We start from the raw sequence: 14,206 nt of genomic DNA on the forward strand, positions 1-14,206 counted from the left end.
TGTATGATCAATCATTTGTTTATATGATATAAAGTCAATTTCATGAATATGCTTTACTTCTATACTGCTATGTATGTTCGAATTGAATGATTTTCAAGTTTTAAGAACATCAGGAGTTGCAGAGGGTCTAAACCCTACGGGACCTACTCGAACGAAGGAAATCCAGGTATGATCACTCATACATAGTTTGATAATATAAGCATCTTGCCTAAGTTGTTTGAGTATTTCTTCTTGTAGTTTGCTTCTACTCTGTTGGGGTTCTAACCAAAAACCCTAGGGTGCTTCCACCCAAAACAATGGGACATCAATAACAACCATTACAACATATTCTCAATAAGATAAGCACTAAAATAACCGAAATAGTTCAACTATCTTAGTACATGTGAAAGAAAACATGAAATACAAATGTCCACAGAATAGTCTTACAATCATTCATAATCCATGCATGAAGAACGTGTTAGCCTTAAAAAGCTTCTGTTATTAAGAAAAATTTCCAAGACACATGTTTAAAATGTACATCGCTAGCCCCAATAGTGGGAAATTAGAGCCACTCCTTTCTCCTCGAAAAACTAGTTGATCTCTCTAATGCCTTGCGGGAAGAGCCAAGGTGAAAAGTCTTTTTCTCATACAATGAGGGGGTATATATAACCAAGGGGCGATGCTTCCCCTTTGTGACTCTTTGACTACTCTCATGACTGCTCAATTTCCTATGAATTTTCAACTTACATGACTCTCTATATTCATGTGTGTCCATTGGACTTCCACTTTACAATACATTTGAATATAATATACATGGTCCACAATGATGATGTGGCATATGAAAGCTCATGAAAAAACATGACATGGCACTACTGATGTGAATTGCTTGGATGTTGTGGTAGTGTCAGGCCACTGTTGTTGCTGTGAGTGATGTCTTCTTGAGAATACTCTTGTATTCCACCTCCTCATGGCTTGGTGACAGGAGTCTTCAATGATTTCAAGCCTTGGGTTGTGGTCAAGAGTTGGTGTCCTTTTGCCTTGATAAACCAGCTTGCATGCTCAGCTACAAGAATGTCCTTTATATGTCTTCCTCCTTCATCTCCCTCTTCACCATCCCGCCAAGTTTTTGTATCTGCAACTCACTCATGACGAGATGACATCAGCCCGAAAACCTCCTAGCCTAAGATGATACATTCTGGTCCAGGGACTGAGTCGGCACTGAGTTATAAGTTGGGAAGGGAGGCTTAGTGAATGCGCATTACACAGTCCCAGCAGCCAGGGATGAGGCTTGAGGTATGCAATTGCACAATGCGTAGTTCAGGCTAGGATGGGAGGTTGTATTCAGTGCAATTTTGGAGATGAGTGAGTCTGGTTGAAGGAGGAGCCACTATGGACGATTTTTGCGCAGTTCTAGGAGACAGCGGGTTAGGATGAGGGGAGGACCAATAAAGGTAGCTTTTGCACAGTTCTGGAAGGGAAGGTTGACTAAAAAGATTACACAATTTTGAAAGGGAAGGTTGGGTCTTGGGCTCAGGAATTGCGCAATGCAACAGTCCTGGGAGACAAGAACTACGCATTCCGCAAATCCAAGGGTCAAGGTCACAGCCTGTTGGCTTAGGGGGTCCTAACCCAGCTTCAGATTTAGTTGTGCCAACCAACAAAACCCTACACTACTAGCACTTTTGGCAACAACCCGCATAACGCAGGCTGTAGTCTCACCCAAAGCAGTATTGGGGGACACAAGAACCAAGTTTCTACATCCAAATACTAGTGTGATATCTTCCAACGCCTTAGAGTTGCCTCTGCGCAGATCGATAGGCTTCTAGGGCTTGTTACTATAACTAAGTTAAAGCGACCTTCATATATTCGCGAAGGTCCACGATTAGCCCTTGCAGACCTTAAACAATCGATTTACCTACTTTCGCGCATCAATAAGTGACCCTAGATCAGAGTTCGCATAGATTTACTTAATTCATTAGAAAATATAAGAGAAATGGCATGTAAGTTCGCAGAAGTGGCTAAGCATTCATTTCATACATTATTAAGACAGATTTAGTAAATTTGCGTAGCATTCAATCATTAATTCATAAACATATCATTAATTGGCAACATATAACATAAACAGATACAACGGAAATACTTAGTAATTATTCGGAAGACTGGCTTTATTTATCTACAAGTCATTGATTACATACTCTCCTACCCTACGCACACAGCTGCAGGGGTCCGTGCACTCATCTACAGACTCTACCCAGGCCTCCTGCACACTCAGCTTTAGGAGCCTTCCCTTCTCTACCAAAGCGCAGGAAGCAGAGCCTTCCTACCTTAGCCCTTGCCCAAGACCACAAAACTCTTTAATGTACCCGATTCTTTATCCAAACTTACCTCCAAGACTCACTAAGACTCAAATATTTATAGCTTACCTAATACAATACCATGGCCCCCAGCTCATGGGTGAGTCTTCAAAACTGACCAAAAATAAGGGGATAAGTCCCCTTTAACTCTATCTATCTACACGCTCGGTGTCCACATTTTGCGGAGACATTACATCTTTTACAAAATTCTTTACAAAAATAACTAAGTTTAATTCAATTCTACCATTGGGGACCCCATCCCGACTGGCCCCCAACACAAAGATCGTGACTCGCCCTCGAGTCACTAAACTAGTTGTTCCACTTTTTGGCGGAGTTCGTTGAATGCCTTGGTCAAGGCCTGGAGCTCTGTGGTACTCTATTTCGTTGCTTGTTGTACTTCTTGTACTAGCTTCTCTGTGGTTGGCCCCTCTACTCCTAGTTGCATAGTCCTTTGTGTTTGTTGCATGGCCTTCATCTTCTCATGAATGTTCTGTAAAAGGTGGTAGGCTTCCTCTATCCAAGGCTCAAGCCAGGCTCTGGGCAAGGACTGTTTTTTCTTCAACTCCTGATCTACATCAATTTTGTCTTGCCTACTTCCACGCTACGCTTCCCTGATTTCTTTGTTCAACTCTTGCAGCGTAGGATCCTCCTGCAATGTATCTTATAGGTCCATTACCTGAGTGAAGAGTTGGTCGCAACCCTGAACTGTGACATCTAGTTGAGCCAAGGATTCTTTTATAGTTTCTCCTCTTTGTTATTGAACCTCCAGCGGTGTGGTTGGCCGCAACTTCAACTACATCTCAGCGATTTGCATATGAAGATCGAAAGTCACCTTATCAACCTTTTCCTTTGATGCGCACACTGTAGCAGCCAATTTCCTCACTTTATCTTAAGCCTCTCCATTGTCGGGTATATTCAGCTCAAGTATGAACTTGCAGGCCTACTCAATTGTTGTGACCAGGTTTTGGCATTGTGCCCGCAACTCCTCCTATTCCTTCAGTGCCTGAGTCTTTTTCGCGAATAGTTGCTCGATTTTTACTTTAAACTCACTGACGACAGTGAGCGCTCGTTGTTCTCTAATCTTAAACTCATCTAAGACCCCCTAATTCAACACATGAAGGGTTTGTAGTGGAAACGTGGCAAGGTTCAGTCCCATATCCTTCACTATATTAAGAACAGTGCGATCCTCGTCTGATTCCACACACACTGACCCCTCTAGCAAAGGAGACTCTGAGATCCAGAGTCCTTTCAATCTCTGTTACATCACTATTGCCCTGCGTTAGGCTTGCTTGCGCGTCACTTGCCTTCCCAACATCCATCTGGATCTGAAGCTCGTGCAGATCCTTCTGGATGCTTCCTAGCGTCTACATGTATTGCTACTCAAATTACCGTAGCACCTCTGTCGTTGTGTCACGTATCTTCTCGCCAATGTCATCGAGATCACCTTCTGTCAACACCATGGGATCCAGATGTGTCTGCTTGTCAGACTTATGCTTCTTTCATTGTCCACCCATCTTTTTTTGTATGTCTTTCTTCAGAATGAACGGAGTGCTCTTCTCCTCACCGCCCCCTCCTCCCTACTCTGAAAGTTCTCGGTCGTTAGTGTGGTGCGTAGTAGACTTCTCACTCTCCCCAGCATCCTTCCGTTCTTTCTCTTCTTGCTCATTAGAAATGCGCTCTTCCTCTATTCGTGGCTTCTATGTAGCTTCCTTAGCAGCCTCCTTCTTATTTTGCATGGCCAATGTGCGTTCAACTTTCTGAGTGGCTTCCTTCCTATTCTACGCAGCAAAGCTCTCTACACCTTTGCTGGTTCCCACCTCTAGCGTTTTAGGTTTGTGCCACTCTGACGACCAATACCCTACAACTTCCTACACATCCATCTCGGACACTAAATAAGGCAGTACATGCCACGTTCCTTTTGGGTCCTTCCATGCACGGATTGAGATGTTTTGAAAGTCAGCCTTGAACTCTACATTGGTTGTTAATTTCCCAAACAAGGTTGGAGACAACCTTGGCCACTAATTGATTACTATCTAAAGGTCCATCTCCATTAGGACCCAAAAAATCTTCGTTTCCTTAATGTGTGTTGCATCCTTTGTGGCCTAGAGCGAGGCAAACTTCATGGCCTTAGGCAATTCTTCCCTATGCCGAGGAAACTGTCTATCCTCCGGTAACCTCCTTACAACTAATACAATCGACAGTAGAAGCCAAGCATAATGAAATGACTTGCTTTCTTCTTCGGCTTCTTGGCAGTTCGTGAGGAACTCCTAGCAAAGATACTGTTAGCGCTTGAAATTTCACCTCAGGCTGAGAAAGGTAAACCTCAAGGCTACATCAAACCGTTCAGCCTCGTAGCTAGCCCTACGGGGCAGGAGAAGGCTCTCTCCGGTCAATCTCGGTAGATCTTCAATGGGATGAGATGACCAATAAGGTAACACTGATATTAGGCTAGTAAACTGATTAGAAAGGTTGATTTGGGGTTTTTTGGGTTTTTGGTGGCAAATTGAGGAGAGGGCAATTTTGGGTGCGGGGATTTGACACAGTTTCTGCAGGGGGGTCTTTGGGGCGAGGTAGGAGCCTGTATTGATGCATTTAATTGAAATGAATGGTGAGGAATGAAAGATGAGGAGCTAAAGAGAGCAAACAATCACTTTGAATTCTCTTTAGACAGAAGAAAACATTGAAATTAAACAAATTTAAAAGCAGAGCATGGCTAGCATGAATTCATACTTTAACACTTCATTTGTTTAATGTGCAGCAGTAAAGAAAGGAAATGAATCACATAACAAAGCTTACAAGAACATGAATAAACACACCATCAACACATGAGTCCACAAGAATCCCAAAGATGACTGCAAAACCCTGGTCTTCCTTAGCCAAAAATTGCAGAGATACAAGTGATAATACAATGATAGCTTCTCCCTCAAGAGTCCAACCATGAAAATGAGCAAGAAAGTACATAATATAGATGATCTAACCTCTTTCCCTGCTTCCATGGGTCGAGCTCACTATCCTAGGAGCTGTTTGAACCACTTCTAAACTAAGCACTAGAAAATAGGCAATCAAAACAACTTGCCTCTATAAACTTGGAAACCAGTTCATACATTCAATTTTTACCCTTTACATGCAAGAATCTTCTAGAAGAGTTAAACAAGAGTAAAAATATCCAAAAAGTGTCACAATTACATCCAAGAGGACCACCATCCACCTCAAAAAGTCAAACTGGAGCCAAACTGCGTTTTCTGGGCTGAACTGGTCAAATCTGGCAAAGTTTCCTCAACGGGTCGCGCACATTTCCTCAACGGGTCGCGCACTTTGGAGCTCTGTTTGGAGGCCTTCTCGATGTCAGAATTGGGTGCAGGATAGCTCATTGGAAAGGTATCTGAGTCTACTTTCCAACCCAACTGGAATTTTTGAATTTGGAGGTCATTTTCCCAGTCAAAAGTCAATTCTCCCAAGACTGCTTCTGCAACTCAAAAAAGGGGCAGAAAGTCAAATTTTGCCTGTATTTTGACCTTCTGGAGGCCCAAATCCCCATAAAAACTCAAGTACATCCATAGGCATGTGTAACTTTGGATGCAAAATCTAGAAATATTGAGTTTTCGCAAAACGGAGCTACGATGACAAAGAGTCTCACCGGGGGTGAGACCCGTTGAGAAGCCAAAACCTGTAAATTTCCAAAAAATACCAAAATTACCCAAAATTCTCAAAAATTTTTGGGATTTGTGCTGTAGCTGATGCTAGTGAGTGCCATGATCTTTGAGGGATGTCTCAGCCAAGATACGAAGGGGATTTGGCCTTCTTCTCCGTTTTAGTGCTTCGGTCAACCTCCTTTGAAAAACTTTCATTTTAGCCTTGTAGACATGCATCCTTGCCCAATAGTGATTCTTCATGTTCCTCAGCAGCTTTTTCTCTTGGTTGGCCTTAGCCAACAGCCTCTCTAAGTATGCATTCACCTAGATGAGCATTGACTCTCGGTCAGCAGGCAATGGGTCACCGGGTCTTCTACGGTTTAAGGTTCGGTCACTACGAATCCTCCATAGCTCATCAAGCACTTTCTCCTCCTCTAACTGTTTGTTCCGCTGCTCCAGGTAGGTGATGGTCCATTGGGCACCCTCCAGTCTCCTCTGCAAAACGTCATTCTTGGCCCTGAGATGCTGAATGATCTCCTTTGCCTCTTGGCTAGGAGAACTGGCCTCAAGATCAATCACCGGATCCTCATGAACCATGGGCTTTTTGCCCCTCTGTAGTACCTGTGCTGGTGAAGAAAGCGAGACCCCTTCCACATGATGTGGAGATAACACTCGCTGTGCTGACGATGAAGGCGAGACCCCTTCCACCTGCTGTGGAGAAAATACTTGCCGAACTGCTGCAATTAAGGTCCTTTGGCCTCTCTGATAAGTGACAATCGGAGGAGAGCTGACATGGCTAGCCCCGGGGATATCATGCTGCTGTGATGGTCTACCCTCCTTATGAAAAATCTCATGATGTGGTGAAGGTGCTTGCAAGCTTGAGAAATTTGTGGTTCCTTGGCAGCTCACTGGCAAATTTCTGTGAAGAAATCCCCAACGGGTCGCGCCCCTCCCAACGGGTCGCGCACGTTGCTTTTCTGAACTGCAGAAGAGCTCTCAACGGGTCGCGCACCTTTCAGGAGGCTTTTGGATGCCTTTCCAGTGTCAAAATTAGGTGCAAGATAGCTCGTTGGAAAGGTCTTTGAGTCTACTTTCCAACCCAACTACAATTTTTCAATTTGGAGTTGATTTGACCTGTCAAAAATTAAATCTCCCAAGACTGGTCAAAAAGTTCCAAATGAAGCTGCCTGAAGGAAGAGTGTTGTTGCAGTCAACTTTTGAATGCCTTCCTCAACCCCAAATTGAGCTCATAATAGCTCATTGGAAATCTCTTTGTGTCTAGTTATCATTTTACCCATCAAGAAAATCATTTGGCCAACCAATATAGGAGAAAACTTGATTTTCCCAAGGTCACTTCAGAGGTGTCTTTGATTCTCCTGAGGCAACGGAATTCTTGACATTTCTCTCAAATCATGACACCTGTGCAAAAAGTGAAGGAGGTTTTTCTTCTTTGGCATGTTATGGACAAAACCCTCTCTCAATTTTCCAAAATTCATCTTTTATTTCTCTGGAACATCATTTGAGTGCGACTTGTCCCGATGTGTGAAACAAGGAATTTTGTCGAAATGGAGCGAAATGAAGGGGATAGGGGGCTTCTAAATTATTGGGGAAATTTTTGGGAATAGGGAGGGATGTTAGGAAGTAGGGGAAAGTGGAATCTCAGAGATTGAGTGAGGGGAAGGGGTCCAAAAGGGCAAAACACAGACCCAACCTAGAAAATTGCCAAGTTGTAGCTAGAAACTAGGGTTTGCGCAAAAATGAGGAATTTGGCGGATCTAAGGGATGGGAAGTGTTTGATAAGGTATTTTAAGGATAGGGGAAGGTGTATGAACATCAGGATATGAGTTTTGCTAATTATTTAGCCACCCAAGAGAAATTGCCTTCAGAACCCTAGGAGAGGGAAATGACCTTGCATAGGCACAACTGAAGCATGAATAAGTTGTAAAAAGACTCATTAGACACTGACATGATAATGACAACCCTCTGAATGATGATATGCTCAGCTGAATGATGACATGGACTGACATTTGGGCAAACCCTAGGCCTAATGCCTAGTGACCAAATTTTGCTTGAAGACTCACTGAAATGACAAAATTTGACCTTGACACTCTGAGACCACTTTGTAAGAGCATATTTGATCACTGTAAGAAGGCTGGAAAGATTGACACTAACATTGGCTCCAATGGGGATGGTAGCTCCTTGGAGGTGCCAAGAACCTTAGACCTCTGGGAGAGCAGACCAGTGCCTTACAATCATTGGGCAATGGAGTCATAAACTCAAGCTGAAATGCATGACTGAAAACTGACACAAACTAACTTAACAACAAGACTAGAAATTGACTCATAAAGGACTCATGACTCAACTAAAAACTGACTCGATACTTAAATACAATCGACCAACTGAAAATGATGCTCAAAGTGGAGCTTATTCATCAAAACCTACTCTAACAGTTTCATTCATCACCTGATCAAGTGAAATGAAACCACCAATGTAACCAAGTAAGTGTCCCATCTGCTGTTCGAATTCTCCACAAGTTCTCGCTTATGAATAACAAGAGAGAACTACTGAAAGGCAACTTCCATGCAATCAGAAATCAGTTTTCAACAAGTCTTGATCTAGACCATCTTGAGGGCAATGAAAATTTTGTTCAAGACTTCTCATATTCAGATTTGCAACCTTCGAAAGCCATTGATTGTCAAGTTGCAGCTGAAGACTTGGAAGTGGACACACAAGATTTAATGATTCAAGGTGACTCCATACCATTCTGTTTTGAATCAATTCAGTTTTTGAAGGGTAGATTGCATAGTAAATCATTTAATTTTGAGGATGAGACAGATAACAAAATTCTTGAGCAGCCTGTAGCATCAGATTTGTAGCCACCAAATGAAATTCAAGGGCAGATTATAGATGAAGGTGTGGCAGCCGAAATACCTAATTTGATGATGCAGGAAGATTCTATACCCTTTTGTTTCGAAGCATTTCAGTTTATAAGGCAGAATTCTCGTAAAATCTCTCAAGAACAAGATGAGCAGCATGTAGGCAATCATGTAATCACAATGGAACCAATAGAAATGGGATTGCAGCAGTCTTTTCAAGTTTTTCATGATCAGGCACTTGTGGAGGGTCAGAGTTATGATATATGTTTTGAGTATATTGAAGAAATGATTCATAAGCAGGAGCTGTTTCTGAGTGTCTTGCGTTTGCTTGTTCTCTTTTCTATCACCAATGGTAGCTTGCCGAAAAAGCACTTTGATTATTTGAGGAGAGAGCTGCTTCATAGCTATGGCTTTGAGCACATGGCGACACTTATTAACTTGGAAAAGGCTGGTTTGGTTAAGAAACAGGAATTGAAGAAGCATCAACAGACGAGTTCATTATAGAGGGATCACGTGCAGACATAAACTTAGCATGTTGGTGACTTCAACTTTCCCCGATTGGCTGATTTTGGTGCTGCTATATCTGGAGCAAACAAACTACTTTGTCAGCGAGTTCTTGAAGAACTAGATGTGTACAAACGTTTGAAACTGACATTGGAATTAGTGAAGAAAGAGATGGACATTAGCAAGATACAGGAATCTATTGCGAAAGCAATCGAAGAGAAGATAACTGGCGAACAACGTCGCTACCTTTTGAATGAGCAGCTCAAAACAATAAAGAGGAACTCGGTTTGGAGACAGAGGTTGAATGCTAAGCTTGAGTTTCTTGATGTGATGTTACAGAGATTAAAAGAAGAAGAACGTCTTCGTCTTGCTTCGGGGCTTACTACACTGGCTGAATTTACTGAATGTGATATACGAGCATGTTTTAACACTCTTCAGTTTCTTAACAAAAAGAAAGAATTTCTAAATGTGGTAGATATTGGTTCTCAGGTTGTTGGTCGAAAAGATATGACCAGCAGCATCTTTGATATTTGGAGAGCGGTTCTGCAAAAGCGTAAGTCCAAAGTCAAAGGACGCGCATTAAACAATCGCAAGCGACCCCGCCAACAAAATCTTCATGACCGCCTGTAGCCCAATGGGGTGGGTAAAGAAAGACGCAACGTGTAGATGAAATAAGGTCCTTATGTGTCAAATAGAGCTTGCTGGCATTAGTTTTAATCCGTTGTCAACTAAAGAAAATATGGCGCATGACTTTGACACCTGCTCTTCACTTCAGTCACCCGAAGACACCTGTTACCAGATGCATAAGATTCGTTTTCTTATCTATAACCTCAGTTAATCAGCGCTCCAAAGATTTCAAAAGAAACGAATTCGCCTATTTCGATCCTCGATCATGATTTCATGGGATTTTTGCTCCAGATTTATCTCTTAATTGGCCAATTATCATAAGATTTAGAGAAATGTTGTATCCTGTTTAGAGTAGTTGAAACGCCCTTTCATAATTTCTGTAATTTCAGTTTAAACAGCGCCCCTGTTTTTGGGGGTCGATCTGTTCTTTTTTCTAAAATAGTTTATTTATTGTATTAAAAATTCATTTGTTAAAAAAAAAGAAGAGTAAGAGGGGGAAAGAGAGTTTTTTCTGAGTGCTGAGAGCTAGTGGAGAACAGAGCTTTCAATGTACAGTTTTTGGCAGAAAGTTTAATGAAAATACAGCTCTGACTTCTGAGATTCATGTGGTATGTTAATTTAGCATAGGTGTTTCTTGTGTTTCATATGTAATCTGTTATGTTCCATTTCACTACATGATCATATCTAATTGAACAAATGAAGTGTTAAAGTGAGAATTCATGCCTGCCATGCTCCGCTTTTAAGTTTGTTCAATTCAATGTTTTCTTCTGTTTAAGGAGGATTCAAAGTTATTGTTTGCCCTCCTTAGCTCCTCACCAGTCTTGCCATCCCATTTAAATCTAGATTTGATGCTAAATTTCTTGCCTACCTTGCCTCAGTCGATAATCTGTGTTGTTCCTTCTGCTCTCTGTTCAAGCTGTGATTTTGCCCATGCAGCCCGGAAAAACCCCGTCATTTAATTAAAAACCCCAAATCAACCTTTTTAATCAGTTTACTAGCCTAATATCAGTGTCACCGTATTGGTCATCTCATCTATTAAAGATTTTACGGAGATAGACCGGAGAGAGCCTTCTCCTGCCCCGTAGGCCTAGCTACAGGGCTGAATGGTTTGATGTTGCCTTGAGGTTTACCTTTCTCAGCCTGAAGTGAAATCTCAAGCGCTCACATACTGGCGACCATACTGGGGAGAACATTAATTTGTTGATCGTCTTTTCCCAGTACATGCAATCAAGGTGCAGATCTGATGCTGATGGTGGACAACAGTCAGACACTTATGCAGGCTGAACCATTCACCTGGCGATGCCAACTTGATCCAGACATTCTAACGCTTGCTGATCTGTTCATGCAATGGACGGGTATGTGGCAAACCCTGCCCTGTGTGAAGCTCTAAACGAGTTTAGAGAATGGTTAGTGGATATTGAAATTAATGAAGAATTTTTCAGTATCTTCCTTCATATGTTGAAATCTCCAAAGTTCCCTTGGTTTAAAACTGGTGTCTGTGAGTTAGTTGTTGATAGAATCGAAAAGGAGATTCAATATCTCGATGAGCAGATTCAGTCATATGATTTCCAAGACCCTAAAAAGTTCTTGGAAATCCTTTCTCCTCCACAACAAGAAATCACAGACTTGCCTATAGAAGTTTACATTGACAATGTGCAGCTGGAAGTATGTGTTGCAGAGTTGGGGCACCCAACAGAGTCTGGCTTCCGTGATCCTATTGCGGCATATATGGACATGTTTTTCAATTTGATTGACAGATCAGACTGTCTTTTCCGTGACCAGGGTCATTACGTGCATGAAGGGCTGCCAGCAACTGCATCTGTAACCTCGTGGAAGCATTCTCGAGCGGCATCATTTTCAGGTTTACTTGAATGGTTAATTTGGCATTTTAGTATTACCTGATCTAGTGTTTGTACAGCAAAGTAGGGTAGCTTTGTAAATAAATAAGCAGTCATAAGGGCAGCATCTGGTTTTAGTTTGCTTGAAGATTGTTTGAGTTCACTTTCAGTGTGAAAATTAAGTCAAGAGTTGTGTTGATGATGACTCCACTGCCCAATGGGTAGAGGCACTGTCTGCTCTCCCAAAGTTCTGCGGTTCTTGGCACCTCCACGGAGCGGCAGCTGCCATCCCAAGTGGAGCCGATGTTAGACTCCGTCTCATGTCAGAGATTGATTCTTCTTCAAAACCCTGTTTTGAAGAAGAAATCATTAAATGTGTTGCTTTAGATTATGTAATTTGTTCTTCAGCTCTTCAACTAGCAGCAACTTCAAGCTCCTACCTCTGCAAAAGCACAAAGAAAACAAAGCATACATCAGACTCTACTGTTGATGAATTTGGTCAAGTTTTATCTTCATATGGTTTCAACTATCATGGCACAGAGGTTCTCTATAGAGGCACCCTTGGTACAGAGCTTACTTGTGAAATATTCATCGGTCCAGTTTACTATCAAACTTAGTCATATGGTTTCAGATTAATTTCAGGGCAATGTCTTTGTGCAATTATTTTGCTTCATCCAGTATCGCTGACGATGCATTTTATGAGCTGCAAAATCCTCAAGAACAAATTCAAGCTTATGTGTTTGATGTGGTTCGAGCAAATGTTCCAAAGATGAATTTGGATGAATTATTTGAGCAAAAGGGCGATGTTGCCAAAGTTGTGTTTGCGCCATCTTTCGGCTGATCCTATTCAGACTGATTGTAAAAGTATAATGTACCTTGTTCGGCCTCAAGTTAATTTTATGAAGATGATTTCGTCACATATTCAGCACGTTACTAAGCAAAATCTTCAAAGATAATATAGTGTGATCTTTGTTCCACGCCACACTATTGTTTGTGAGAAGGTTTTAGAGGTGGAAAAGGCTCATGAAGTGGTGACTATGTCACCATTTGATGAAGATGTCCTGTCATTTAAACTGGAGTTGGCATACAAAGAGTGTCAAGTTGATGGCGACACAAGTTCCCTTTGGCATGTCTCAAAAGCTATTCACAAACTTCAGTCTACCTTTGGTGTTATACCAAATGTGAGAGCAAAAGGCAAGGCGGCTAGTCTCAGCCAATACAGGGATGCCAGAGATCGATACACTGATTTTACTTGATCGACATGTGGACATGGTTACTCCAATGTGTTCCCAGTTGACTTATGAAGGCCTTCTAGATGAGTTCTTACATATCAATAATGGTGCAGTAGAGTTGGATGCATCAGTCATGGGTGCCCAGCACGAATTCCAGTGATAAATTATATAGAGAGATTCGTGATCTCAATTTTAGAGTTGTTGGGCAGGTTTTGCGTCAAAAAGCAACAACCATGAAGCATGATTATACAGAAGTTACAACTACTAATCCAACAGTATCAGAGTTAAAGGATTTTGTGAAGAAGTTGAATTCTCTCCCAGAAATGACAAGACACACAAATCTGGCTCAATATCTGTCGAAATTTTACTACAAAACCAACTTTTTTTTTTTTAGGCCGACTTCCTATTGAACAGGCACTTGTGGAGGGTCAGAGTTATGATATATGTTTTGAGTATATTGAAGAAATGATTCATAAGCAGGAGCTGTTTCTGAGTGTCTTGTGTTTGCTTGTTCTCTTTTCTATCACCAATGGTGGCTTGCCGAAAAAGCACTTTGATTATTTGAGGAGAGAGCTACTTCATAGCTATGGCTTTGAGCACATGGCGACACTTATTAACTTGGAAAAGGCTGGTTTGGTTAAGAAACAGGAATTGAAGAAGCATCAACAGACGAGTTCATTATAGAGGGATCACGTGCAGACATAAACTTAGCATGTTGGTGACTTCAACTTTCCCCGATTGGCTGATTTTGGTGCTACTATATCTGGAGCAAACAAACTACTTTGTCAGCGAGTTCTTGAAGGACTGGATGTGTACAAACGTTTGAAACTGACATTGGAATTAGTGAAGAAAGAGATGGACATTAGCAAGATACAGGAATCTATTGCGAAAGCAATCGAAGAGAAGATAAGTGGCGAACAACGTCGCTACCTTTTGAATGAGTAGCTCAAAACAATAAAGAGGAACTCGGTTTGGAGACAGAGGTTGAATGCTAAGCTTGAGTTTCTTGATGTGATGTTACAGAGAGTAAAAGAAGAAGAACGTCTTCGTCTTGCTTCGGGGCTTACTACACTGGCTGAATTTACTGAATGTGATATACGAGCATGTTTTAACACTCTTCAGTTTCTTAACAAAAAGAAAGAATTTCTAAATGTGGTAGATATT

General features: G+C 41.7%; 1 pseudogene; it reads left to right on the forward strand.

Annotated features, from left to right (window-relative positions):
- The first annotated feature begins 12,613 nt into the window (after positions 1-12,613).
- Positions 12,614-13,726, forward strand: LOC149225688 (vacuolar protein-sorting-associated protein 33 homolog pseudogene; annotated as a pseudogene).
- The last annotated feature ends 480 nt before the right edge of the window (positions 13,727-14,206 follow it).

Source organism: Pinus tabuliformis, chromosome J (assembly GCF_031772625.1).
Source record: "Pinus tabuliformis cultivar Carrire ecotype Pingquan chromosome J, CPIR1, whole genome shotgun sequence".
Lineage (NCBI taxonomy): Eukaryota > Viridiplantae > Streptophyta > Pinopsida > Pinales > Pinaceae > Pinus > Pinus tabuliformis.